Source organism: Columba livia, chromosome 2, assembly GCF_036013475.1.
Source record: "Columba livia isolate bColLiv1 breed racing homer chromosome 2, bColLiv1.pat.W.v2, whole genome shotgun sequence".
NCBI lineage: Eukaryota > Metazoa > Chordata > Aves > Columbiformes > Columbidae > Columba > Columba livia.
The window spans coordinates 148888802-148916765 of record NC_088603.1 but is presented as its reverse complement, the minus strand read 5'-3'; the positions used below and the strand labels follow the sequence as shown (position 1 = coordinate 148916765).

At 41.8% G+C, this 27964-nt stretch overlaps 1 long non-coding RNA gene across 9 annotated transcripts in view; it reads left to right on the top strand.

Moving 5' to 3' along the window:
• Window positions 1-22858, top strand: part of LOC110362418 (uncharacterized) — a 39324-nt gene extending 16466 nt beyond the window's left edge. For 5 of the 9 annotated variants that reach the window (XR_010470774.1, XR_010470769.1, XR_010470771.1 and 2 more), the window contains one exon: window positions 1504-22857. This is a non-coding gene — a long non-coding RNA (uncharacterized LOC110362418). Of the gene's footprint in view, window positions 1-1503 lie in introns of all 9 variants that reach the window. The other 4 variants (XR_010470770.1, XR_010470767.1, XR_002419770.2 and 1 more) reach the window with 3 other exon arrangements.
• Window positions 22859-27964: the final 5106 nt, after the last annotated feature.

The window sequence follows — 27964 nt, the reverse complement described above, 5'->3', positions numbered from 1 at the left end:
TCTGTTAAAAAACAGAGAAGCCACATCCAAAAATAACAGAAGTAGCATCTTGTTCAGTGAGAATGTCAAAGGGATAGCTGTACTGACTTGTGCCACTCTCAGTATCCTCTGGTATTTGGGTATGGAGTCGTTCCCACATCATAGACAGACTGCTTTCCACGGCCACTTCCAGCTCTCCTTTATTAGCTTTGTATAGAAAGGACATATTATGAATTATATGGCACTTACCAGTACTAAACAGAAAACGTAACAGATCACTTTTTGGCGCTGTGATTATAATTTGGAATTTTCTTCCACTGTTTTGTCAATTTTGTCTTCATCTCTGACTTCTTTGACTAAGGTTCAGAAGCCTCCTGGAATAAAGGGGTTATAAAGAGAAATTTCCCTGTTCCGTGCCAATGGATTCAGAAAGCTATTAGTAGAAGTGGAATAAATGGGTATTTAGAATAAGTTTGCAAGCACTTCCGCCTATTTCATTACCCCTAGAAAATTTCTGCCCGTTTTAAGATTCACTGTTGGTTATTTAGGTCAGGTTTATAAGCTAGTCTCATTTCTTGCTTCTCCCAAGCATCCCGTGAATCCTGTGCAGGATCCAATTTGCTAAAGATTTATGAGCCTTCCCATTCCAGAGTCATATACATCATATGGAAACTATGGTGCAATGGAGAGCTTCAAGGTAGTCCCTCCCCAGCTGTCTCCAGAATGGTATTATGAGCTAATAGCTTCTGAAAAGTATAAACACTGCTTTTCAATTATATTAACTCTTGTAACCAAGTTGCTACCTTGCCTTCAAAAAATCCGAAGAGATGAACTGCATTAGAATGAGGTTTGTTCAGCATATGGATATAATAATGTGCTAGGGAGAGACCTTCTATACTCGAACAACAGGTCCATCCTGTGCAGCAGCCAGCAGGGATCAGAAGCAGAAAGAACTTTAGAAAACAGAACAGATATGAAGTTATTAGTGACTGCTTTGCATTATAGATTCTAGTATGTGGAATGGTGGTATCCAAAACATTATTTTCAGTAACTAAAGACTAGTGTTTAGTAACAGTGTTCAAAACTCCTTAACTTTGTCTTTTCCCATCTTCAGTTTATACATATGTCTGACCTATAGAAATGCATGTTGCAAAGGACCCCCTAATTTGACTGTGCATTAGGTGAAAGTATAATCCTCTTGGTGTTTTTAAGATACATATTGCCTTCTAGTCTTTGTTTCGTGAGAAATAGTAAACAGTGAAGAATTATCTTCTTTGCACCAGCCAAATTGTAAAAATCTGTTATATTCCTCCCTCTAGCTTAGTCATTTCTTTCAAGCTGAATAAAAATAATCTATTCAGATTTTTTGAAACATGGAGGATGAGCCAACTGAGAGCTTATGGGTAAGGATTAGAGGCCAGACCAATGTGACATTGTGGTGGGTGCCTGCTGCAGACTGCCTGATCGGCAAGAAGAAGGAGATGAGGCCTTCTTCAGACAACTGAAAGAGGCCTTACATTGCAGGTCATGGTCTTCATGGAGGATCTGAACCAACCCAATATCTGCTGGAAGGGGAACACAAGCAGTCCGGTAGGTTTCCGGAGTGCACTGATGATAATGAGGCACTCCCTGGATCTGACAAACAAGTAAGAACCAGTAGGGAAGGTGGAGGTCAAGGACCAGGCTTGCTGCAGTGACCAAGAGACAGGAGACTACAGGGTCTGAAGAGAACAAGTCAAATAGCAGGATCGTTACCTGGACTTTAAGAGAGCGGACTTTGTCCTGTTCTTTGACTTGCTAGGACGAATCTCCAGGGTATCCTGGGGAGCAGAGGGGCTCAGGAGAGCTCGCTGATTTTCAAGCATCACCTCCTCCAAGCTCAAGATCGGTCCACACAAATGTGCAAGAAGTCAAGCAAAGTGGGATAGGAGGCCTGTATGGACAAATAAATAGCTCGTGACAAAACTCAAACAAAAAAAAGTAGGTCTATAAGAAGTGGAAGCAGAACTAAGTAACTCAGGAGTATTGAGACACTATCCATGTGCAGTGATAAGATTAGGAAAGCCAAAGCCTGCCTGAACTTAAATCTTATGAAGGATGTGAAGTGCAGCAAGAAAGGTACATAGGTAGCAAAAGGAAGACTGTGGAAAAATGATCCCACTGCTGAATGAAGCAAGGGATGCAGTGGCAAAGGGCATGGAAAAGGCCAAGGAACTCAATGCCTTCTTGGCCTTAGTCTTCCCTGGCAAGCCCAGCCTTCAGGAACTGCAGGCTCCTGAGACCAGTGTGAAAGTCTGCAGCAAGGAAGACTTAACCTTGGTGGATAAGGATTAAATTAGGGAACATTTGAACATCTCCATTTTGGACATATTTAAAACTCAACTGGACGTGGTCATAAGCAACCTATTCTGGTTGCCCCTACTTTGAGCAAGTTATTGAACTAGATCGTCAGTGGTGCCTTCCAACCTTAAGGATTCTGTGAGAGTTCATTTTTCTTAGCCTTCTCCACCTTTATATCTTACTTTTCCAATCCAGCTATCATTTTTTTATTTTTCTAATGTAGTACCTCTTGCACTGGCCAAGAAAGAGATATATCCTTAGGTTATACAGTGGCATGATGATATACCTTTTTTTGCTCCCTGTTCATCTCTGCTCTAATCATCTCCAAACTTAATTTGCTTTTTTGATCAGCATTGAACTTAGGGCAACATTTTTGCATACCTTGATTCCAAGACAGGTAAGATAGCACTAATCACTGTGTACTTTAGCTGCAGTTGTTTCTTTTTTCTCCACCTATGTGCATCATTTTGCATTTACTGACATTAAATTTCATCTGCAATTTTACTGCCAAAACACTATGTATCGTGAAATCAGATGGATTTCATAACTTCAAAGATTTCTGACTTTCTTAAAGCACTTCCTATTTTTCTTGAGCTTTTCTACCTTGCACCTTCACTTGTCCTTTTATTGTTGATCGTGTCAGATTTGTGAATGACAGCATTCTCAGCACATTTCCTTGGGAGTGACCACTGGTAATTCTCCACATCATAAGAGTTCTCAGTAATTCCCACACTACAATTTAACCAGATGTTAATAATCCATGAAAGGATGTTTCATCTCACCCCAAGATGATTTAGTTTTTCTTACAGTCTTTAGTAAAAGACTAGGTCAAAGGCTTTTTGGAAAAACAGTTCAACAATACCAATCTCATACATGAGGAATTCTTCAAAGAAATGCAATGCAATTTTCCTTTATAAAAGTTCAATTGGGCTCTTCTTCAGAATATAACTTTTATGTAAGTCTAGTAATTCGAGTTGTTCGTGTTATACCTCAAGCAATTTGTAAGTGGAGATCAGATTTAGTGCTCTGTAACCTCAGCAGTTTACCTTAGACTTTTTAAAAGAACCTTGGTGTCACCTTCATTTCTCTGGTATCTCAAAGGTAATTTCAAAACACCATAAAATTTACATACTATTCTATATTAAGTTATATTTAAAAGACTCTTAGAAACAGGCCAGTGATTAGCAGCTGAAATGTTGATTTTTCACAAGGGCTGAATTACTTTGTGGATTAAGTATAGTTTTTAAACTATGACTCTTGTAGGGCTTTTTTTGAAACACAGCAATATCTCATTGCAATATTTTATCAGAGTATTTCAAAGCAAAATTACACTTTGTGAAATCACTATATCTTTTGGATATATATAAAATCAATTTTTATCATTGCTGTCTCGTTCACAGGTGAAGCAATGACTCATTCAAGAGCACAAGAGTCAGTGCCAGAGCCAGGAATAAATACAGACATCCTACCATTCAGCACCTTGCACTAGACATTAGGTTGCATTTTCTTTCCCAATTTATTACACTGCAAGACTGAAGAAAACTGGAAAGCATTTAAGTGTGTCCCTGTCTTACAAGACATTTTCCTATGAACCCTTCTGGATTTTCATTTTGACTGTGGCTCATTAAAACTGTGCAGAAAAAAAAAAATAATAATCTTAATTCCACGTACACAAGATAGTCTTAATGAAATTAGTCCCCAATCACTTTCCTAGTACCTAACCGACATTTTTTAAATTAGGCTGGCCAAAGTTTACCTACAGTGTTATTCTGGCATATGGTTTATACTGCCAGCAAAGATGCATTCTGGCTGAGAGAGAGTATGAGCTGTTTTTTCTCCCAAACAAAGCAAGGGTGGATACATACCTAACCTGTAAATTCTGCAACAAAATACGAGACTCTCTGAGAACTAGTGAATGTTGATATGGACTAGCAGCTCTGACTCTAATCTCAGTGCAACAAGGGTTTTGATTAACCTGTCTCATAAGACTTACTCAGACATGTAATCCTACGTGTGTTAGATGTAGAAAACTTATAACAAGAATTCTGTATTTGCTGGACAAGAATATTTTGTAATCTGTACAATCATTGGTAACGATGCAGAGCATGTGCAACAAGAAGTAGCTCAGACCGTGTATTTTTATTGGAGTCTTCTTCATTTGACATCCATGAATCATTTATAAAATCTCCTTTCATCTGCAATTTACCTTGGAATTTCCAGATTCCCTCTCTTTTGTGACAGAAAGCTCCAGATGATCTGCCAAGTACTCCGTTCTTTTAATCAACCAGTGGGTATTTACAACACGTAGTCAAAGTGGATGTATCATGGTAAATTATACCAGCATTTCCAATTTAACATACTGGCCCTTTTCCAAATGGTGTAGCAGAACAATAAATTTCCTATCTGATTTCCATTTTGCCCAGTGCTTACATTATTAACCGTAGAAATATTTTTGCCAGGAATAACTGACTGCAAGTAGCACTTGCACAAGATTTCACATGCAATAACTTGATCCACATAGTATTCTATACGGTTTTGAATATTTTGATACTGTTCAGAGCACCAGAGAAGCTATTGCTTTTCTAATTGTTACTACTGAAAATCCTGCACACCAAGAGAAGTGAGGTAAAGGTGGACACAAGTACAAAAAAGGAAATTATTATTAAAATAGCACTGCCTGTGTACATGCTGTACCCTGCTCCTAGACGCTTACATTTGAAGGTCAAGAGCTGCTATGTCAAAACCTTTTGGCTTTTTCAATACTAGCAAACACTGCTCTGGTATCCCTGTAATATATACATGCAAAGGCTGCCAACTTTTGCAATTCTATCTCCAGTCTCATCCTATTCTGTAATTTCCTGCCTGAAGGCCCCATTGGTGGAACAGAGATCTTCCCCAAAGCTCCAGCTTTCACTTGTAAGGTAAGTTTCTGTCCCCCATGGCTAGACAAAAAAAGCTTTAAGAGGAAAAACATGTGCCACCAAAGGATGAGGACAGATTGGCAACTAAACAGAATTCATAATATGCTGTTATAAAATAATTGCTTGATTCTGCCAGGCTTGGTTTGTGCATATATGCTGGTAGAGCCTGCTTGGCACCTGTCAATCATATAGTGCACCTCAAAACATCAACTGTCCAAAGGTGTCTGTGCAGTCCTCTTCAGAAATGAACATGTGTCCCTATATTTAAAGGGAGATAAACAAATTATCTTAATTAGCATGCAATGTTGGTTAAAATTTGAAGAGCATTTAAGTTACTGGGCATGGATAAGGATTTTCCTCTAGATACTCCATGTCTCCCACTTTAGGATTTTTTGGTTCATGGCTGTCATGCAGCTGGAAACCAAATTTTCTGATTGCCCCTATTTACTACATGTTTGCAGAGTAGTTTTGGTGCACATGGACTAGACCCCTTTCAGAAGAAATTAAACCATGTGCACACCAGAGCACTCCAGCCCTTTGTGGAGGTGGGAGGTGTGACTGGTTCTGCAGACAGAATCAATTCCTGCACACAGAGGGACAATCAGCCCAGACAATAAGACCAAGTCTAGTCCCAAGGTAAAGCCCAGAATCACACAAAGTGCAGACAGAAAGTCTCAGCACCCACTGCTTTATCTACTGATTCTCTCTTACTGCTCTGAAATAAGAATTACTGACATAGAAGTGCAACGCATTTGCCATTCTCCATTTAACTAAAAGAAGGCAAAGAAGGTAACCAGTAAACCCACAAAACCATGCTGATGCCAACCAAGCTTGCTCCATTGCCCGTCTCCTCCAGCTCTGGGGTCAGCAGCCCTGCAGGAGTTGCACTGATGGCACTTCCCTGAAAATCACCTGAGACATACAAATTCATCCTTCCTCTTGGGCATCTCCAAAGACTTTAGACATCTCTCTTTAGACTGCTAAACCCAGTCCTGCCTGACTACTGCGACAACATTACAGCCCTCTGGAAAGAAATACGACTGAGTTCTTCCTTCCTCACTTGGGACTATTAACAGAGAATGGTTAATATTTTGCTACAAAGCTCTTGCAACATGAGTAGTCATCTGTCCCTCTGTGCTGTATGTCCCTGACCGTCCCCTTCTGCCCCCCTGCTGCTTTTTCCCCTCTCTGTACAGATGTACCAGGTGCAAGGTGCGGGATATTAGGGAACCAGGCAGGAGAGCATCTGAGCCATTAACTCAGATTTTCTCTTCTAACATCAGAAGATTCAGCCAAATAATTACAGCACACAGCTGGTGCCTGCTAATACACTTTAAATTTGATAATCTGTCCAGAAGCGAAGAACATTTTTATTCAGTGCAGATTGGAAAGACAAGGCAAGAGAATTGAATGAGACAAGGTGTTTTCAACATGATCTTTTTCATTACTGTGCTTCAGCTCTATTGACTTTAAGACTAGAGCAACAACTAGGAAAACAAAAGTCTTCTTTTTCATCTTCGGAAGTTACATAATTTAACAATACTGTCTCTTTTTTTTCCTCCAGACTTGCAGAGTCTTAGCAACTCCTCTCTGTCAAAACAATGTCTGCTCTCAACACCAAATTTTCTTAATTGCCCCACCTGAAGCAGAAATGTGCCAATTATGTTCTTGTCCTGATTATCAGACAACTCACTGGAATACGTTGTACTAAGTGAAATTCACTTCTGAAGACAGGCCTGTGTGATGAACATTTTAAAGAGAGAGAGATAGAGAAAGAAAGGTGTGAAATCAAGTCATAATAGCAGCTGTCAAAGAGAAGACAAAGCAGCTCTGTTGTGGCATAGACATTGGTGCTCAGGGAGGTCCATATGGGCCTTCGTGTTCTCCTGGAGCCCCACTTGATCCATACCCTTTCCTCACAGAGCCACTGAAGGCTTCAGCCCATAGAGAGGACACTTGAACCAGAGATCCCAAAAGCACTTGTGCAAATATTTTTCTGGTATCCTGCCATGGCTGAGAAATACAAGTGAGTGTCACGCTGTGGCAGGATGTAAACCCCCCTCTCTCCCCCTCCCTCCTTCATCACTGAAGGAGTAGGCACATCTCCCTCTCTCTCTGCTGCTTGAGGCTAACAGCTTCTTTTGTATGGCCCCAGAGCACCCTGGCCAGGGCCATTAGGAGAAGGGAGTGTCTAGGCACCGCTGAGCCGCTGGGCACCTGCGGCCAGTGTGGGGGATGTTTGGAGGCTTCAGGGGCACCCACAGCCAGTGTGGGGGTGCAGAGAAGCTTCTGGAATGCCTACAGTCAGATCTGATCAGCCTATAAAAAACGGGACTCTCGTCGAGACTCCGCCCATTGTCGCGGGTCTCTCGGAGCACGAGCAAGATGCTGCCACTGAGAGCCCCCCTCCCCGGGATGGGGACTCCACTTGCCTCGCCGCCACGGCTGTGAGTAAAACTTCTCGCAGGATTGCGAGTATATTTATACTTTCCGTGCACATTTGCACGTGTAACTTTCCGTGCTCAATACAAGCACATGTATAAATTATTTCCTCACACAATCGTGAGTGTATTTTACTTCCTGTGCTTCCACATAAGCACGTGTAATATTCCATGCACATTTGCACATGTATTATAAATTTACCCTCACAGGATTGCGAGTGTATTATAAATTTACCCTCGCAGAATTGCGAGTGTACACTTTCCGTACTCACTACGAGTACGTGTATCTCTTTAAAATAATCCCACACCGAGTACAGGCAAGTGTGTACTCCTCCAGGACTCAGGGACGGCTCCGGCATTGTTTTGGGTGAAGCCATATGCATGCACACTGTGGACCGCCTATTGTATTAGTTGCTGCCCCTTAATAATTTTCCTCAGCTGATATCCGAACGTGTATTTAAGTCACTTTTGGAGTGCTAAAACCCTGTTTCTCACCGGTTTAATAATAATTGTTTTGGACCATGTTGTTCCTCAAACTAACCTCGGAGTGCCTCCGTGACACACGTTGCCCACTGTATCAAGAAAGAGAACCAAGAAAGAGAAAATGCAACATTTCCCATGAAAACAAAGATTCACTCCCTCTTTCTGTGCAACGTACCCAGGGATGGAGGTGTCCCATTCTGAGAACCACTGGTGGGGCTGAAAGGAGTCTGTGATTCTGTGATGACAAGCCAGCAAGTTGGGGACAGCCCAGTGTAGAGTGACTCTCACAGCAGAAACATTAAATGACAACAGACCAATGCTTCTTCACTATCCTAATGCTCATCCTCCCCAGATGGACCTGCCGTGTCTCCAGCTGTTCCTGCTCAAAATGCTACAGGATGAGAAGGTGAGGGTGAAGCTTGTATCCCCAGAAGTGTTGGTAGGAGATGTCAGTATGAGGTAATGGAGGGTCCAGCAGACTTGCACATCTTACAGTCAACCTCAGTGAGGATCTGATGACACTGAGCACCATTTGTGAAGTTGTTGATAGCTTGGGAAGATGTTCATTCACTGGGAATAGCGAAGGAGCATTGTAAAGTAGTAGCCTTTGCGTTCAGGCTTAAGAAACATTTTAAAAATAGACCAGAAGGATATCAAAGAAAGGGGGGGGAAAAAAAAAAACACACACAAAACAAACAAACAAACAAACAAACAAAAACCAACACAAACAAAAAAAAAAAAAACAAAAAAAAAAAACCCACTAAAATATGTGTAACAAAATTGAATCTTCACATGAGTAAAAGATTTGCAAAGCTGCAGTTATTTAAAAATAGGCAATTTTTTAGCTGCATGAAAATACTTAAAGCTACTAAAGAAAAATAAGGACATTTTACTTAATTATATTTTATATTTAAAGGTTGTTTATTAAATAGTCCATTTGGTTATTTTAAGTAGCCATGCATAAAATGCCTCTACAGAAAACCTGTAGAGAGGCAAAATGACATCTCAAAGCTGCCCAGTTTCTGCCATAATTATTCAAGGCTCCAAGCTGTTCCTGGTTCAAGAGAGCTGCTGACCCAGCGCTCCCCAGCCTTGGAGGGCGGGTCCCTCCTTAGATTAAATAGCTTTTTTCCAAATACTTTTCATAATGCTTCTTTGTAGCACTTACAGTTTAACCCGCCGTTTGCCAGAGACAGCCCACTTAAGGGAACAGTTTGTGGCACGGACAAGCTGAGAAGTGAAGCAGTTTGAGATCCTGTTGCTCTGATCAGGGACATAAAGTTCAGTGTAGCAGAAACACTCCCTGCCATTCCTGTGTGCACTTATGTATTTCAGTCCAAGGAACCTGAATTTGTCCCATGCCATATATTCCCCTACACCATACACCCCCCCACACACACACACATACAGTCCTTAGCCCTCTTGCATTCCAGAACTTCCATTAGTGGCCTACAGGGGCCATTTAGGAGCCTACAGAGCTTGTGCTCAGGAAAAAAAAAATACAATAGCAAACACACACACACCAAAAAGAAAAGAGACAGGCCGACGATTGCTTGGAAAAATATTTTCCACAGAGGAGCGGAGGGACAATTTGGAACCTGAGGTAATGAAGCAAGGTAGTAAAAAAAATGTGAAGCAAAATTGGAGAAGTCATGTTCACAAGCAAGAAGTCAGGCTAAGTTCTCTGATCCTACACAGCGTGCAGAGACTAGCAAACCCCGGCAGGAATAAATGCATTTTAAAATTAACTAATTCCAGCTCCCTTTTTCCTTTGCATATCTGTCATGATCAGAAGTTGGACCTAAGGCTATCTATTGCAGTAGATGATATCTTCGCTAGAGTGGCTGAGGGAGCTACATGGCTGTGGAAGAGAGCTCTGCACTTCTTTAGGTGATAGTGATGGGCATGCCGCAGACCTTGGTGAGCAATGAAAATTTCAGTTTGCTTTCAAAATGTGATTAGAAGTGCAGTCAAGCACCATTTATCCATCTAAACAAGCTCCAGCTCTCCTGACAGTTTGTCTGCTCCTACTTTTGTTATTTATTAGTATATATTACTGGGGTTATAGGAATACCTAGCAGTTTGAACCAAGGAGGAGTTCTCATTATCAGAGGTGTTGTACAAGCACACAGCAAGAGACTGCTCCTGCCCAGAAAGCACCTGATCTGAGCAGAAAAAACAGGCACGTGCTGGGAAAAGCAAATTGACACAAGGAGGGAAAGAAGTTTGTTCTGCAGCAGAGCCAGGAACAGTGATTGAACAGCAAGCACCCTTTTTACACTTAGGCCCAGGGTTTTCAAGCCTTTTCTGCCTTGTTGGGACAATTTGCATGTAAAAGATCCCACCTGTGTTTTTACACATGGGAACAACTGTGGTCTGCAACTTCATTAGTGAGTTGGCTAAATTCCTCTTCATTCCTCACTGGGTTTTTTGGACCAGTTTCCAGCTGAATTATGTCATTAATTTGTGTTGTTGAACAGTCAGCTCCTCCCAAATATGTTTTGAATCTTTTAGCTTACAGCAACCAAATTTACTAGAGGGATAAATGCCTCAATGTTATTAAGCTTCTGGCCAGTTCTGTAGAAGTACTAAGTAATTAGAGAGAGAGTAGAGACCTCATTAACACCCCCACCAAAAGAAGGACAATACCGTGACCTCAGCTCCTTTCAGAAAATGGGCAATTCCCATGGAAGTTCAGCCTCAAAACACAAACCAAATTCTGATATTTGGATGATTTGGCCCACAAAAGCAAAACAAAAGAAAATAAAAGCCACATCATGTTCATTGCAAAAATTTGTCATTTTACCTTCTCTCCCAGGGGTCCCACCCTTTCTCAAAGAAGAGCCTATGATAAATGTTACTCCTGGCTGCACTGGGACAATCAGAGCTGGTGTGCTCATCGCCATGCCTTGCTTCCTTACAGAGCATCCCAAAACACATCCTCCGCAGTGTGCAGAGGATGCATCCTGAAAGAATGTTGTAAACACCACATGCAAACCATCTGCCTTCTCCACTACAGCCAGAAGTGCTGGATACCGATACCAATGCTGCTGAACAACTCTCCAGTGCTCCCACTATTTTTCAGATGCTTCATATGCAACATGAGGCAGAAAAGGAAGACAGCTACAAATGGAAACTCCTGAGCATTACAGAGTTTTCAATATTTCTTTTTGAAACTGACTCTGCAAAGCATTTGGTGTAGGAAAGCAACAACTCAGCCAGAAAAAGTCATCTTGTGGGTGAGGCACAGAAGGACTTTATATATGGGAACCTCTGGGAAAGACACTGAAGGGTTCGTGTGACTCAGAAGAGCAACAGAGACAAACAACAAGAACAAAATATGCTGATTTGTTTGAAGTTGCAGCCTTAATGACAGAGAAAACTTCAGAATAGAGGCACCTTCTTATTGCTTCACTGTCCTGAAAAGCTCATTACTTTCCCATCCATGCAACTGGGAACCTGAAAAACACCATGCCACCAGGAAAATTTTGTGCCTGTGTTTCAGGACAGTGGGACATGTTCTGCACAGTTACCAGTACAAAATTCAGTATGTGGCACCACCTTCTCAGCCCAGCTGACCTTCCTCCACAAAGCACTGTCCTCAGCAAGCAAATGACAAGTTTCATTTCTGAGAAATAATGGATTACAGGTAGAGAAAGGATTATGAAACAGGAGAACTGGATGGATTTATTTGTGCAAAACCTGCTCAGCGGGGTATTATATTTGCTTTTTTTTTTTTTTTCCCAGAGTTTAGTTTGACTCCAGCATTTCAGCCAATCAGATGGGCAGTCTGGTAACTCCGAGGGATTTGGAGTGAGCAGTTCCAGCACTGAGCTGTCTCCCAAAGGCAGCCAGCAGAAAGTGAATCAGCTGCTAACCTAACAAAAATGGCCAAGAATAGAAAGTAGATTTCCAGCCTTCCTGCTTTGCAGCAGTTTTGTTTTTCCTTGCAATGGCAGCGGTGATTACCTTATCTGTGCATACCAGCCAACCACACAATCCAGAAAAAGCCACCATCCAAGAAATACCCATTTAATAAGTCTTGGCATATTGAATGCAGACCCAGGAAGGCAGGATGTAGCACAAGAATATCTTCCTTCAGACAGGCTCTGCAGGGACAAATACAAACCTGCAGATATGAGGAAAGCAAAATTTCAGGAAGGGAGCATCCAGTAGGAAACCTACCCTCTCTGGAGGGCTTTGCAAAAGTCTGTGTTCCTCCAGTGGGTGAAAGTTTCTTTCCACTCACTGGCATTGTATAAACATGGGATTTGGTCTCCAAACCCCTATCCCGAGTTTGGGGCATATTTTTGCATAGCCATGCTGTCTCAGTAGATGGCTATGTGAGCTTTATACTCTCTCCCATGTCCCAGCTCATCAGGTGTCCCCATGGCTCCCAGAGAGCTGGGTAACATCTTCCCCCATAGGACCTTCAACTATTTCACATATTTGGTGACTGAAAGTTAGCAGTACCACAGGATCTAGAAAAGCTTGGCCAAATAGAGACAGCGATTGCGTGATTGTTATGTATAAACACATCAGGAGGTAGGTTAATCACCAGTGGAGGGGAAGAGCTATTTAATGAAAAGAATATGTTTGCAGAAGAGCAAAGGGTTATGAGCTGTCTGTCCATGAATAAATTTAGGCTGAAAATTAGTTGAAGGATTCTGCTCATTAAGGAAGTGGGAATCGAAACAACCCCAAAAAGGGATGACATTTATAAAAATCCCAAGACAGGACTTGATCCATTTCAGAGGGTATCACTTTTAGGCGGGAGAGCCTGCAGCTGGGGAGTTCTGGACCCAGAAGCACACAAGGTCTCTGCTCTTCCAAGTTCCTAAGCTCTTGAAGCCAGTGTGAAGGAAAAAACTAAACACATAGGCTTCATTCTTATCTCAGTGCTAACCATATGCCCTAAAACACAGAGAAAGGGACTTGCATCTCAGCAAGGAAAGGGGAGAAACACAGAGAGGTGCTGTTGCATTCTAAGGATGGGCTGGACCTCTTCTTCACCCTGGCTGGAGCACAGTGCACATTGTAGCGATCAGAGACCACTATAAAAACACCCTAGAACAAGCACATTGATTCCTGATGACTGTTTCACAACTGACTACCTATTTGTTGAACTATAATGCTTATATGTAACAAAATGCTATTATAATATCATTGAAGTAGTCATTTTTCCTCTGCCTCATTACTATTAATCTTAGAAGGACACTGCATTTCTATTACTTATCATTTGTATTGCAGCGATATCTAGATGTTCCCATTATATCAGGCCTCCATGTGCTGAGCTTTACACAAATGCATGCATGACAATTCTTTCCCCCTCCCCGCAGAATGTCTAAAGCCTGTAGGATTTTCCATCTGCAATGTTGTAGCAGTTAAAGGCCAATCATGCAAACAGCTCTGAAGCTGTAAAAATGGATATATATATATATATATTTCATTGTGGCATGGCCAAGCAGTCACTTCCACTCCGACAGTGAAGTGCTGAACAACCCATGTTTCCCACCTTCAAAGCTGTTGGTTCCCAGCAAAGCCCTCAGCAGAGGTGAAGCAAAGACACTTTTTCCTACAGTGCCTTAGCAATGTCACCCTGTCTCTCAGTGGAACACAACTCAGAGGCAGGACCTCCACACGTTTCCAAAACGTTCATCTGACCTCACCATTTGAATGACGTGGGAAGAGGCTTGAACTTTCCTGAGCTAAGGCACCGTGTACCTGAGGGCTCAGTGCATGCACAGGGCTCTGACCTCTGCAATTACAGATGTTTGCACTGATTTGAGCTGAGATAGGACAACTTTAATTTTTAGTTAGATCAAAAAAAAGGCAAAATCATCAACAAATACTTAAGTGCGGAGAGAACAGGGTAAAGCTACCACTGGAAGTGAGATTCTCTATTGCCTTGTATCTTGCATAGTGTCCCAGTTGGAGACTGTCTTTCTCCCATCAGGCGGTGTTATGTACTGCTTTGCCCTGAAGAAACTGACTGCATAAGGTTCAGTGAAGACCCGACCCCAAAATGGTTTGGACCAGCAGAGTGTGCGTGAAGCCTTTAAAGCAACTGCATAATCCCACCTGCTATCTGCCACCAGCAAGTTTCCTCTCACCTTACAGCAGAGGTGAGCTTTAAACCTGAACTGCAGCCTTACCGTACTTTTACCAGCAGTGATTATCCCAGCGCCCACTGTCATCAGACATCAGCTGCTTAAAGAGAGCATCTTTGAGGAACAGTGTCTGAGACCGAAAACAAGCACGCAGATTTTTCAGGCAAAAAAAAATTAACGTAGCTCATCAGAGAGACAGGTGGCAGCTTCCCTCCCTACAGGCACCACGGGGGCTGAGTTTGCTCAGCTCCCTCTCTCTGTACTTTGATGTATTCCAGCAGCTGTAAGAAATTAATTCAAATTAATTAAAACTCTTGCAGGGACAAAGAATCCAGATGAAAACTACAGCACTGGGGTCAATCTGCCATTTGAAACTTGGTGATGTCAGAGACAGGGAAGCAGCACCCTTTCACTCTGAAGCCGCACTTGTTGGATGTATCATAGATATTTGCTGAGAGGCCAGAATAGGCCTTGTCAGCAAAGGAAATAAAATCAGGATCCAAAGTTCCTTCTCTACAACCACAGCAGTGTCATCCTTTTGATTTACAGTGATCAAAAATTAGCCCAGCATATCCAAGCCCTGAGTGCCATCCTTCCCTAAGCAGCTTGAGGAGGCTCCTTGCCATCAATTTACCCAGCCCATCATGAGTTGTTCCATGACCAACTTCAACAGGAGGAAGAGCAGCTCAACTTTTTTGAAACAAATGGACCTAAGACTAGTATCCATCATAATCATTGCAAGTTTAAGTGAACTCGTGTCTCTATTGCGCTTATCCAGCTGGTTATGTCAGTTGTTCACGTTGTTTTAGGACCCCTCCAATGAATATGATACTGTACATAGGACTTGGGGGGATTGAACATTGAAGGAAGAGCAGCTGGGGTGGGTATCCATGTGCTGTTGTTCTGCACTGTCAGCACCAATCTCTTCTCAGCTGTGCAGCAGGCAGCCGCTACATTCAGCAGGGATGCTGCAGGACATTTTTCCTCCTAAACTTTGGAAGTAGAAGACTTTTTCAAGAAACCCGTGCCCACTAATTTCAAACTTGCTTTCATGAACATAGTACTAATGTGCCCAAAGATAACAACCTTCAGAATAAGAAAGAATCTGTATGGATTTTTTAATTATTATTTAATATCAATCTGCATTTTTAAATGTCCTTTCATTTTTCACCTGGATGACCCTTTACAACTACAGAATTGTTTATCCTTTCTTGCATAAAGTGCCTCAAATGGAGAATATATTCAGTTTTCACAATAATACTGCTGACTTAGTGATACAGGACAAGGAAGGAGTCAGAAAACTTGGGTGCTGGTCTTCTTTTCCTCCTCAGCTCTGCTTCAGTTTGCCTAATAACTGTGTGCAAAAAAGTTACGTATGCACTGGTGGCACATTCTATTCATGGTTACAAAGCGCCTTAAGTTTTGTTGACTGAAAGTATTAGCAAAGGCAATAAAGCTCTTACAACTAAAAGAGAACTTGTTCCTCTTTCCTGCTCTTTTACAGGAAAACTGAGGCCAATATTCAAATAACTTCTCTCTATGTCCTGTTCTGTATGGAGGAGATTTTAACTCTGTATGGAGGAGATTTTAACATGGAGAGGCATTTGAATCCATGAACCTGACAGGGTCTATACTTACTTATGGTACCCTGGCCCCCACTTTGCCTCACACTCTGAAAAACGATATATCTCAAAAGCCTAGACCCCAAATGAGCAAAGTATCATAAGGTCATAATATTAAACACCAAAGTCTCAATTTCATGTATAGATATGAATGACAAATTTTTAATCATCTGCTTCTGTAACTCACCTGCTGACGGAGAACTTTATATACTGGTATAAAACAGATGCAACAATCTTTTTCTCACTCATATCATCAGAGATATCCCTCTGAAATGACCATCTGAATGACTGTCAGAATAGTCTAACTGTCTGACAAATTAGGCTCCTGGACTTTTATCCATTTGAAGCCCTTCAGACTGATAACTCAGCCTGACTGCTGGCTGAAGTGGATTCCTCTTGTACCAAAGGAAGCGAGCACCTGTGATGCTGTAGTGTCAGAGTAGATGCAGACACAGCAGAAGAAATATGAGCCAGAGAGACAGCGAAGATGACACGTAATGGGAAATAAGCCTGCCCAATGATCCCCATTAACAAATGAGTGTGCGGAGACCAGTGGATAAAGTGTGCCTGTGCAAACAGCCACAAATTACACAACTAATTGCAGTGCCAGACAGACAAGCTCTTTGCAGCACTTAGTCCTGTTCTGCAACTTGTCCCCTGCCCAAGAGGGAAGTGGTATCCAACTCCACACGCCTATGTCCCCAGAGCAATGACACAGCAGACAACTGCCTTCTTTTCCTTTTGAATCTTACCTATTATCTCATGATTCCTCTCCAAAAAGGACAGGAAAAGTTGTACCCTTCTGCCTTTTTGTGTTCTCCTTTCCTGTTCCTTTTCTTTCTCTAAGGAGCCAGTAGAGCTGCACAAGCCCCACAGCAGGAGATCTGCGTACAGTGCAATATTTGTTTAAAGACATTATTACTAGTGGGCAAATCTATAATTTGGAGCCCTCCTCAGGTCCTCTCTCTGAGAACGTGAATGCTGCCCAGAAGTTATTTGACAGCACATATCCTCTAGCAGCAAACAATCCTGAGATTTATTAAGGATGAAATCCAGCTATTTCATATAATTGACATGGAGTGGGATCACCTGGTGTGCCAATCTGAGCTGCATTTGACCCTAAATGTTAGAGGATTTGCTGTCTCATCAAATCTGTGACTCAGCCAGGCTCTGTCACCAACACCTATTTGTGAAGGGACTTTAAAAAAGAACCAATCAACCCAGATTGCCTATGTTCTCTTCTTCATCAGTCCAAACACCATTTGTGTGAGGAAATTGCCCAGCAGAGTTCATAAAGCTTTTCTAATCTCTTGTAATTTGCAACTGCTTTCACAAATAATCCATCTTCTCAGGAACCTACTAGAACCAAGTTCAGTAACTGAGGCTACAGGAATGAGACGTGGGGAGAAATTCAAAGATGGGATCCACAGCACTAATCCCAACAGCTCAGATATTACCTCCTCATAAGTTTACACATGAGAGGGATACCCCTGGTATTGGGCAGCCCAGGGACTGCTCACACCACGGTCCATCAACCAGACATTTATCCTAAAAAGCCCCATTGGGAGTTGCTCTGCAATATCTCAGGCTGCACACATATAGCACCCCTCTATTTTAAAAGAAGACAGACATCGGAGGAGATGGTGTCCCCTGTGTGGTCAGAGGACTCACCAGAAAAACAGGATGCTACATAACAGCCATGTAACTCATAAAACCCACTCATGGCTGTGTTTGCAGATACAACCCAACATGACACCTCACACATTTTATGAAGTGTGACTTTTGAATAAAGGTAATGTGAATCGTCTGGCAGTGATGCTGATGTAACTCACTCTCTGACAAACTCAACCCTTTGCTACTAATAACTCTAGTTAAGTTTGGGGAGAGGATGCAGATAAAGAAATTGAAATGTTTGATAGGTTAATCACAAATAAAAACGGTGATAGGCAGAGACTGAGCAAGAAAAATCAAACCTGTAATTGACTTTATTATGCTTATTTATTTTTGGGGTGTAGGGGTATGAGTATCCTGTATCTGTTCTCAATTTGCAGAATTAAGTCAAACAAAGAATTCCCACTTAGATATTCGGAATGAGGAAGAAGGAGGGGGAGAAAGACAGGAGAAGGGTGGAGAAAAGAATCATAGTTTTCAGAAACTGTGACTTGTTACCCATAGGCACTACAAGATCTTGCCCTCGAGCAACTTGTACTCAGTGGTGCAATCTTCAGATATGCAACAGTAGTTACAAGGGTTCTGCAAATCTAGGATAATCCTCCTGCCTCTTCCTTGTGTTTTGCTACACAAATTTACCAAATCTCATGCACTGAGTCCAAGGTGAGATTTAGGGCTATCCAAGCCCTAACGGTGATGTGTGGATGGATGGGTGGATGGATGGATGGATGGATGGATGGATGGATGGATGGATGGATGGATGGGTGAATGGGGACAGAAAGACAGAAAAATTACAGATAGGTGGAGTCCAGTGATGTATGAAATGCAACTGAAGTACAAACAGGAAAATTAAAGCCATTAAATATTTGACACAAGATTCCAGGATCATCACTGAGATGCAAGAAAAGAATTACAGAAATTATTACATTTAGTATTAAATGAAATTGAACAATGAACATTATAATTATTTAACAAAAAAGTGTTGTGAAGGCCTTAAAATAGAATGAAAAATCAAGATTCCTGGATTTGTACCAGTTCATCATTGACCTCGTGAAAGCTGCACAATGTGATTCACTTTACTGGCCTCTAAAATTATTTTTTACTGAAGCCCTATTCTTTTACCTGTATTAGTTTGGTCTACGTACTAGAAATATTACAATATTCATCTTCTTGAAGCAATCACAGACAATTCAGTGCAAATTCTGGCTTAATAAAATCCTCAGGACTTAGCCATTTTGACAGCCTGACTATGACATTATAAGTCAAGACATAAAAGCTAAAATTATATGGATATAACCAATATAAATGATGTAATAGCTGATGCAGGGAAAATAAAGGCGTAAGAACAAACAGAAAAATCTCTGGGCTGTTCTCCAAGAGAATTCTCTGTGGATGACGCTACTATAGGAAAATAGAATTAAATGTGACAAATACGTACTATAAAACACCAGGAAATTGGAAGAAGAGAAATGTCAAAAAAAATAATCGTGAGGTGGAAACACAGAGAAGTATCTGATGAAACCACCTATGCTTGGCTGCAAGTGTGTCCCTTTGGTCTGCCCGTAACTATTGCAACACCGATGTTAATGTTTGCTCCCTGGACCGAGTTGCAGAGGACAGGCATGTGTGGAATTCCCCGGCCGTCCTCGGGCCATCAGCCTGCGCCTCGTTTTCTTCTTATTTTTTCATAGACAAAGTGCAGATTAGTAACTTTGCATGCTTGAAATTGCCAAATTTAATCCATAGAGCCCTAAATCCATACATATTACACAGCATTACAAAACCTTTCTTCTTAAAATGAGTATGGTGATATTTTCATTCCAGATGACTTACAGGAAGTAATTAAAGGGATAATTAGCAAAGAAGTGTACAAAAATCCTTAAGCCTCTCATGATCAGTCTGCTTTTTTAACAAGTGGAAATGACACTTCCACCACCCCATTTAAGGCAGATTGTACTGGGCATATACTGCATTTTCTCCCTAGACTCAAAGCCAAAACATCAGCTGATCAGATCTGCTGTGTCTTCACCTTGCTTGACGAACAGGGGTCCTTAGAGTGATTCACAGCTCTGTCAAGGACTCCCCAAGTTACATTTTCAGCGAAACTGTGCATTTTCTCTTTGCCCCAGTGCAGTATGATCAGTTTTGTGTGTGCAGGAGAAACTATTACAGGCAGGAACAGTCTCCCTAAAAGTATGTCTTATGCATAGCAAACAGGTGTTTCAACACAGTTTTGGCCTCTGGGCACTCCTGCAATGCAAACAATAATAACTGGATGATCAGCTGATGGGATAATAACAGCACCTGCTGTTTGCCTTAAAATAGATAATTGTGGCCTTGTCCTGTATTGGTGAGAAAGGAATGGATAATCACACCATCCTTATCCAGAAGCAATACTACTGTGTGTACCCATGTCATATATTGCTCAGCAGCTTCCCTGCCTCCTGAGGAGCTAGAAAACAATAGTCTTACTCCAGTCCTGCTGAAGTTCTGAAAAACCAACTATTCATTTGAGTAGTGTTTTCATGGTGGGTGAACTGTGGAAGCAACCCCATCAGCTCTCTCCACCACCTTCCACCTTCTCAGCTGCTGACAATCACGTCGTCACCAAGGAGTGACAGGTCAGGAACCATGCTGGGTGCAGGCTTGCAGTGCACAGCCCTGACCACAGCAAGGAGTCTTTCAGGATTCACTCCTCTCTTTGAAGGCAAAGCAGCTGTCCGCTCTAGCTTTGCTTTCATCTGTGTCCTCTTCTCCAGATCGCCTTGCAGGTCAGCTTCATGCTGCTGCTCCAGCCCTCATCGTGCCCTCTCACTCCGCACCAGCTTCAGCCCTCCTCAGCTTCTTCTTCCTGGCAGTTATGTCTTGTTTTATTGCCTTCACCTTAGGGAACCCCCACTTTGGCTGCTGGTGCTGTAGTGAATTCCTGGTGTGGAAATAACAACCGAACAGCCTCCTTGATGGAGCTGAAGCATGACTGGTGGGGATCAATGAAGGAAGCACAAGGCTAAAGTGGAATATCCACTTGTGCTTTACTTGCAGCCCTTACAGCTTTGAGCCAGAGCCATGTTGAGTCAGACAATAATTTTAAAACCTGAAACTGTGGTTTGGCATGTGCAGGTTGAATTATCCTGACCTCCAGAGCAGGTCCAGCATGCAAAATAACACACCCATTATTATCAGAGGAGGAGAAAAGGGCTCAGCCCCCCTAGAATGGCATGTTCCAGCTATGGGCCAAAAGGCTGTTCAGGACAGTGATGGGACTGATTTTATGTGAAAGGAGGCATAACAATAAAGTCCTAAAATGTAAAAACTGCAAATGATGCAGTGACTCAGTCAATATGTCCAGTTCCTTGCCTTTATCCACTCCACCACAAAACATGACCAAGCTCTGGCCAGCCCTCAGCAGAGGACCAACCCAACTGGTGTCAGAGTTCTTCCAGCGTTGACAGCCCAACATGTGCTAGACTCTTTTGCTGGGCCAGAGCCAGGTCAGTCATCACCTTATGGTGTTGAGCTCTCTCACATCCAACAAGACATCGATTCTCGGCTCAGGAACTGGATTTTTTGGGCTTCCATCCTTTTTCAGAGAAAGCTCTTCACTTCTTATAAGGCTGTGGCTGTGTCAGGATATGCTTTATCTGTAAGTTTGCTATTAGCAATGTTCTGTTCTGCTAAGATGGCATCAATAAAGAAACAAAACTGCACAGAAGCATATAGAATACAAATATAGAATACAAATTTAAATAATGTTAGCAATGAACAAAGCATTGGTAAGTAATGCTAACGAAAGCAAACAAACAAACAAACAAACAAACAAACCTTAGAGGGGTTTTATAGTCTTTTTTTACTATTGTAGGATAATAATTGTTGTTCTGATGTACTAATTTTACCCTGATTTTTGTTTTCTTTGATTGCATGAGCTTTTTTTAATTCCTGGCAATTTGAGATTCAAAAACTAGTTTAGGTAAATGGAACAAATTATTTCAATTGCCAGTCTTGTTCTTTGTAAACATTTGCCCATGGCACAAATCTAGCACACATTTTGATAAAGCTGTCATGGAGGTCTGTACGGGCAAAAAGAAAGTGTGAGGAGCATTTGATAAAGAGAAGCCATTTCAATACTGACTAATGCTATGCTTAGCCACTTCAGAACCAAAACCTTGAATTTATACTAAATTCATACACATCTATCAATCAAGCATCTGGACAGCAAGCAGCCGTTCTGTTTGTAGGGCCCAGAAGCAGTTAAGCAGCAGAAGCATCTTTGCTGGGAGCAGATAATGTCCCCAGCCTGCAGAACAGAATGAGGTCTCTGGGGCATGGGGGATCTTTACCAGGGAGGAGGAAAAAACAGGACAGTGTGCTGCTGGCCATACCAGAGAAGGGACATTGCTCATGGAAATTGCTATGCCCTGCAGGCTTATACTCTAGTGCTCATTCAGACAATTTCAATGGCCATGCTGCAAAAATTCCCCACAGCAGAAAAGGTGTGACTGATGGAATTTTATACAGCATTGGGGGAAAGTGAAAAGTTCAAACCACAACAAAAGGCATTTATTTCTTAACTCAGGCAAAACACCCGTTCACTTCCTCTTGACCATATCTGGCAAAGTCCACATTGTCCTCACTGAGGGTTTTAGCTGAATAAAGTCTCACCCTGCAAGATTTAGTTCCCAAAACAGTGAGGAGTTAATGACAGGCAGTTTTCAATGATTATCTCATATAATTGATTGCTGTCTTCCATCCCCATTATTAAAGAGCTATACATGTTATGGCTAATGAGTGCCTTAGCATGAGCTTAATTGCATCTCCAGTTATCAATGAAGTATCTATTGAAATACCTGGGGAGCAGTGAAGAATTTGTCTTTGTTTCGGAAGTGAAAACTCTGAGATGTGAAACAGTTCGGAAAATTCACAGCCACTGTCAATATTTCTATTCAGCCAGTCAGCATTCCAGTTTTTTCCCAGTCTTTCAGGACTGAATATATTTCAGCAACTATCACACTTTGCATATTGAGGGCAAGAAGAACTGATGTTGCATTATTAGTGCCACTTCATTCCTACTACTGTCTTCCTACTCTTCAGTCTGAAAAGAAAAACAGTTCAAACTCAGAGCAAACCTTTGAAAAATCAGTATCAGCCATGTATAGGTCTTTGGGAGAAAAATTAATTTCTTTCCTGTGTTTCACAGAACACATGAGCTTCCTTAGCTGTCATAGTATGTCTTCAGAATATCATCTAAAAACAGCAATGTCAAACTCATTTTCACTGGGGGGGCACGTCAGCCTCACAGTTGCCTTCAAAGGGCCAAATGTAATTTTAGAACTGTATAAATGTAACTACTCCTACTACTCCTGCATTTATACAGTCCTAAAATTACATTCGGCCCTTTGAAGGCAACCATGACGCTGACGTGGCCCTTGGTGAAAACGAGTTTGATACCCCTCATCTAAAAGCATTAAAAGATCACTTGAATGATCTGTGTTCTGATGTATGGTTGAAGTGACCACACAGAGCACGTATTTTTCATAAAGAAAACTATCTGGAAATTAATGAAGAATATCTCCTGGTGAACATCTCGCAGTAAAAAATCAGCAGGGAAATTTAGACACATTTCTGCAAACAGGCAGCAGTGTTTATATTTCTTGTATATTAAAGGCTATTTACATAACTTGCCTAAGAAAATTTGTCTGAGCACATTCAAACCTGTGAGCTGCTTTCAGACTGAACATTTATTTCTGGTATTCAAGCTCTGCCCTAGGTCACGTAAGATACATGATATTGATTCCTTTCCTGACTGGAAAATGTAAAGTTCACAAACTCTTATTATTTCTGTTCAAAACAGGTTTGATTTTGTCACCAATGTGAATTAGAGCCGTGATTAAACATGTCCTGTCTGTGAGCTCAGGCTGCAGTCTTTCTCATGGACGCCTCCACACACAGAAGTTTCTTTTCAGAAATGGCCATGAAAAGTTCCCAGCCCAAGCGATAGCAGCCACCTGGAGCCTCCTGATTAAACCCAGCCAAAGGTGGACTTCCGAAAGCCTACTTAGAAATCACCAAAACACCAGTGATTAAACTCACATCCCTGTACAGGAAACTCAGATCAGAATGGCACTTCAATATCTGCCTTTTATATGTATGAGTTCATCTCAGTGCTGATTTGGCTTTCTGAGCAAAAAATGAAAATATATCCAACACAGACACTGGAGCAGTTCAAGGCTGTCGCAGCACAAACTACAATACAAAACTCCAGCTGAGTCAATATCCTTCAGGCCTCTGAATTAATTGTAGAAGATACAATGTCAGTGTCTTTTTTTTTTTAAGAGAGAGAAAAGGGTGCACGGCTGAACTGAAGAGTGGATGCTGATTGGTCTGAAATGAGAGAATAAAAGGAAAAAAGAAAAAGAAAGGAAGACGCCACTGCCTTTGAGATCAGTGGACAGGGTTGGCCTTGACCAGACTAACCAGAAAACCCAGGGCACCAGCTGCAAAACCAAGGCTCAGAGTTGGGGTTGCAAGAAGAGTTTGTGGAGGCAGGACAGCTGACTCCAGCCCAGCACATCTGTAATCCCTCAGGACATGTGCTTGTGGGAGAGAGCTCCTAACCTGCTCTGTCCTGTCTTTCAGTCTGTCTTTACCCTCTTTTCAACTCCTTGTGAAACTTAGAGCCCTTCCTGGTTCTGGTTTAATAATGCAAGAAACAATCCCTTCAAAGCATTTAATTATTTTCAGTCGCTCAGAGGTTGCAGGATTTTCTTGCCTGTATAAGTATGAAAAAAGGGGAAAAGAAGCATGTGACTGTCTTTTTACTAACATACGCAGCAGTCTGGGACAGATGTCTCAAGCAAAAGGTCAACCAGCGATATTCCTTTCACTTCACTAAAAGGCATTTCGCTAACCATGGCATCCACGCTGTAAAATGTCACCAGCCACGCGGCACATGGTTGTGCTGCTAGGTAAGGCACAATCTGTAATAATAACCAGAAAATAACAAACTTGGGGGAAGAAAACTCTGTATTTTTATTCCCTGGAGGCTCTGCGAAGCTGGTGGTTTCAGTCAGAAGCTGCTGGTCATAGGAGCAGCAGCTGGGAGCTCCTACATTCTGATCCTGCCTCCGCAGACTTCAGTGAGCTGCTCAGCCTTTCTGCACCTGCCATCTTTCTTCATCTCTTCAATTTTAATTTGATTTTGTGTTCACCCTTCCCACTGTAAAAGCCCTGCACTACCCAGCTCATCCTCATCAGAATGCCCCTCCACACCAGAAGAATATCAGTGTTCCTGTTTCAATAAGACGGAGAAACTGAAGCATGGAAATTAAATTACTAGTCCACAGTCCGAGACCTGTCTGAATCAAAACAATATATTTTTGGTTTGTAGAGGTGTCCATTCACTACAAGATCATTTCTTTCCATCTAGTTCAGAGATAATAATATCTCTGTAACTAATCCCTGTGGTTGTTGTGAGAATCTGCTGTTCCTTGTGTTGAAAATCTAAAGCAGTATAAAATATATTACTGATTAAAGATGATGACAAAGTCACAGTGAAGGTGGAAAATTACTGTTATGCTTCTTAATTTTCAGGATTTCATCTGTGGCAATATGACATGCTTTAGCCCCCATTCTGTCATTTCTATAGTGCTTTTCCAGAGGAGCTATGCAGGTGGACGCTGCTCAAGAAGATAAAATTAAAAGACAAGGTGTTATTCTGAGCAAGACCATCATGATCTTTAAGAGACAAACGACAGAAATGTGTATGATCAAGTGGGAGGCATAGTGAGAGGATTTTATATTGCTTTGACATAATTCAAGAACAATGTTTCCATAGTTAAGAAAATCCTTCCTATGCTTTCCTGCCCTTCTTTGTTGTGTCCCTCAAGGGTTAAACCACCAGCACAGCTCCCACTGATGGGACCAAATTCCAAGGAGCTTGTGTAAGCCCCTGGGGACCCAAGATATTAGAGGCAACGGTTTCAAAATCAGGGAGGGCTGGGCTGTGTGGAAAGGAAGGGATGAGGGAAGAGGCTGGAGCTCTGATCGGTGACTTTTAGATCCCAAAGTACAAATGACCTAGACTTTCTCCAGATGTCAGCTGGCACCTGGGCCTGCTTACAGCAGCTTGCTGTCCCTGCAGCCAGGGAGCAGGTCAGTTTTAGCACAAGATGTTGAGAAAATCAGGCAGCTTGGTATACAGAGAGCTAGCAAGCAAATGTGCAGGATCCGCGCATTAATGTGAATTTGCTTTTGTAGCCAAATGGTGCAAAAATTGGCCCTTAAGCCAAACAGATGGTGTTAAACTTGGCAGAGACCAGGACAGAGGTTCGTCTTTTCTACGGTTAAAGTTTTTGCTGGCAGAGCTATGTCGTTTGAGAGTGTGAAGAATTCATACCCCTAAACAGCACATCTGTGTATAGAAAGTCCTTTAATAACAGGAGTAATAAGTTATTTCACTGGAAATTTGATTTCTTTTGTCTTCCTTTTCTCCCCCCTTAATTCCCAAGTCTTTTTATCACGGCCAAGTGGGTTTTTTTAGAATAAGAAGGTGTACAGGGACCTTTGTATACACCAGGAGAAGTTTGCCAGTCAAGTTGAAACCTGTAGACAAGCAAATCCTCTTACTGGAGACACAGTTTATAAAGGCGAAGGAGATGTATATCTAAATGGCCTGCTCATAACAGCAAACTCATTCTAATGTAGACAAAACTACTGTTTATTTTATTATTCTGATAAGCACTAGCCTGTGATAAAATAATGAAGCACTAGACCTCTACTTGCTCTGCCACTTGAGGGAACTAATCTTCCCAGAGATTTCAATTGAGAAGGAAAATAAATAAATAAATAAAAAATCAGGCACCACCAAAAGAAGTTAGGTTCCAAACACTTTCAGCATGGATGAGAGATAGCCTTTCATCAGTTTTGGAAATTTCTCTTTTCCAATTAGAGAATACAGCTGCTCAAATAGTGTAACGTCTGTTCAGCGAGAAGCAGGCACTATGTGCAAGCACTTGTAGCATCAATAGGGACCATTGTTCAGAAAATACTGCCATTGAAATACTGTAAATGTGAATATAATTAACCTCCCATTCATCTTTTGCTGTCACACTCTGTTTATTTTACTGTACTGTCTCAATGAAAGTGCAGCGTCTGATATGCTCATAGATCCTGTCTCACCTAACAAGTATCTGATTGTTTGTATTCGCTGTTCTTCCTTCCCTCCCTGCTGAGATTCAAGGAGGGATTTGGGCATTAACAAAACCCCTCCCCAAATTGCCGTTTTCCTGCCAAGAACGTTATATAAGGCCTATTTCGTCTTTATGTTATTCTGTGCACAGCTCTTCGTATTGCTCTTCTACTCAAGGAACAGAAGGCACTTTTTCAGCAGCAGAGGATAATCAAAAGAACACATTCTTTCAGGTAATGGCACGCTTCCATTGATCGGTTTTCTCCCATGAACATAGTATATTCTGGTTCTTGCCACAAGAGAGAGTAAGATGTCAGATCCCAGAAGAAATTAATCACACTTGACTAGCTACGCTGTGTCCTGAATTATGAGTGTCATGAAACAACATAAGTTGCTGAAACCAATATTCTTTGATCGCTTCATTTCTTTTATAGCCTCAACGTTCCTGCTTTCCCATGGCGTTCTTGCAGATTTAAAGCAATTTTACCTGTAATGAACAGAGTATCATTTTCTTATTGACAGTAAACACGCATCTCCATTTTAATTAATTTTAGCCCTATAGGATTTACAGTACAGAACTCCAGATGCCACAAAAGAGGTTGCATGTGTGTGGGGACAAGTGTGTGTGTGTGTGATGGAGAGCTGGGAGAGAGCAAGGGATAACTCTGTACTTAGTTACTACAACTTCTGCCTTTAATCCTGCAGCTTTTTTTAATCCTCCTGATTTCATAGGACCTGCATCAAATCCCATTATATGGATGCGAATTGTACAATGGGATTCAGTGGGTATTGGATTAGATCCTGGTCACTAAACAGTGTTGATGGACAGTCAACATGGTTGTATCTATCACTCACTCATTTTCCAGCATTTGCTAAAAATAGAGAAGGAACAACTGATATGTGCAGTGGAGTGTGCTCTGCTGTCCTGCTGTCTGCAGAGAACAAGCTGACTGATATGGCTAGGAAATCACAGATCCTTTTTGTCTTCCCTTCAGCTCACTCAGAGTCACAGAATCACAGAAGCTCTGGAGGTCTCTAATCCAGCCTTCTGCTCAGAGCAGGGTTAGGGCTAGCGCAGGTTGCTCAGGGCAAGAGGTTGCTCCTGTTGATATTGCAAGGGTATCTACAAGGAGGGAGATTTACAATCTTTCAGGGCTCCTGTTTTAAAATTCGACCCACCCATGCATGATTTTTCTCCCCTTAGGAATCCTTA